The 1,671-nt window shown below is 42.2% G+C and overlaps 1 non-coding gene across 1 annotated transcript; it reads left to right on the top strand.

Moving 5' to 3' along the window:
- The first annotated feature begins 489 nt into the window (after positions 1 to 489).
- Trnav-aac (transfer RNA valine (anticodon AAC)) lies at positions 490 to 562 on the top strand. The gene has a single exon. It is a non-coding gene; the product is annotated as a tRNA-Val (tRNA).
- The last annotated feature ends 1,109 nt before the right edge of the window (positions 563 to 1,671 follow it).

Below are 1,671 nucleotides of genomic sequence, written 5' to 3'. Positions count from 1 at the left end.
GCCTCATTACAGTATAATTTATGAGGTACCCAATTAATAATACGATCGGTATTTACGCGGGCCTAGGTGCCACCCCACAAGGTCAGCACCGGCACTTGAGCAGAAGAGGTTGACAAACATTGCTGTTGACATGACGGCTGTTCAGAACACTCTCCAGCCCTCTAGAGTTAGGTTTCCCGTGATTTCCCTACATCGCATTAAGGCAATGCTGGGATGGTTCCTTTGAAGGGGCACGGTCGATTTCCTTTGCCACTCTCCCCCAACGGTGAACATTTGCTCCAGTAAGCTCGTCGTTGATGGGCCGTTAAACGATATCTTCTTTATGTAATCAAGTACAAACAGTTGTGGAGGCTGTAACGCGTTTGTTCCAGACAATATAGCGGCTGTGGCGATTTCAGTGGTCCCGCTGTACCGACCTAGTTACGTAGCAGGTCAGCATCCAGCTACCTCGTCCAGCTTTCTCTTCGTATGGATTATTACCAGCATGAAGTTTCCGTGGTGTAGTGGTTATCACATCCGCCTAACACGCGGAAGGTCCCCGGTTCGATCCCGGGCGGAAACATTTTTTTTTTTTTTAGTCTTTCGTTATTAATTTAACAATGCGGTAGCTGGCTGCTTAATTGATGAAGAAATGTATCCATTTCAAAATAACCACTAGGCATTCTCCAATTTTAGAAAATCCACGGGGATCCGAATGCTTACCGTGTGCATCGTATGTGGTACTTACACAATGGGGAGTTATGGTAATGGTTTTAATAAATAGATGCTCAAACAAAGGAGCGGCTGTTTGTAGTTTAAAGAAACCAAGTTTAAAACTGCTCCACGTCACAAAGTTGAATCACGTCCATGACGGATAAAGTTACTTTAAGTAACACCGCATTTCCCCGGCATCCTTTCAAACTACGTACGTAACAATAAATAATGTATTTCTGATACAGGAAAGCTACTGTTGTGTTGACAATCCAAACTGCCCGGTTCCACATTTAGCCCGATGCAACTTTGGATATCATCTTCTGTCTAAGTTCTATGAGTAAAAACAGCTGGATATTATCTCAAATGGCTCTGAGCACTATGGGACTCAACATCTGAGGTCATCAGTCCCCTAGAACTTAGAACTACTTACACCTAACTAACCTAAGGTCATCACACACGTCCATGCCCGAGGCAGGATTCGAACCTGCCAACGTAGCAGTCTCGCGGTTCCAGACTGCAGCGTCTAGAGCCGCTCGGCCACACCGGCCGGCGAATATTATCTACTGAGACAGTTGCGATAACTGTGAAAATATAAAGTGCGGCACGTGCTAAATATGTATGTATTAAGAATGTTCGTCTTTTCTATACCCTCTTCAAAACAAAAGTAGCTTTTGTCCACTGTAAAACGTTCAGTCGTAAAAAATGACTAAAACTGAATTTTAGTTATATTCATTTAAAGATATATTCGCTTGGTTATGTAGTTCTCACAACGGATGAAGACTGATGTGTAACTATAGATATCTATTGCAATGTTACGAGAAATATCCATTTTTACAAGACGTTTTGAGTACGAAATGATTATATAGTTCGCTACTAACGGAGTCTAAAATTACCTACGCAATTCGGTTGCTCTTACTACGATTCCTTGTTTACCGTAAATTCGCATTACTTCAAATTAAAATTTCCCCAGTAAAATTA

The sequence above is a fragment of the Schistocerca nitens genome, chromosome 2, assembly GCF_023898315.1.
Source record: "Schistocerca nitens isolate TAMUIC-IGC-003100 chromosome 2, iqSchNite1.1, whole genome shotgun sequence".
In the NCBI taxonomy this organism is placed as follows: domain Eukaryota; kingdom Metazoa; phylum Arthropoda; class Insecta; order Orthoptera; family Acrididae; genus Schistocerca; species Schistocerca nitens.
The sequence above is the reverse complement of the archived record's forward strand: the minus strand, read 5'-3'. Positions and strand labels throughout refer to the sequence as shown.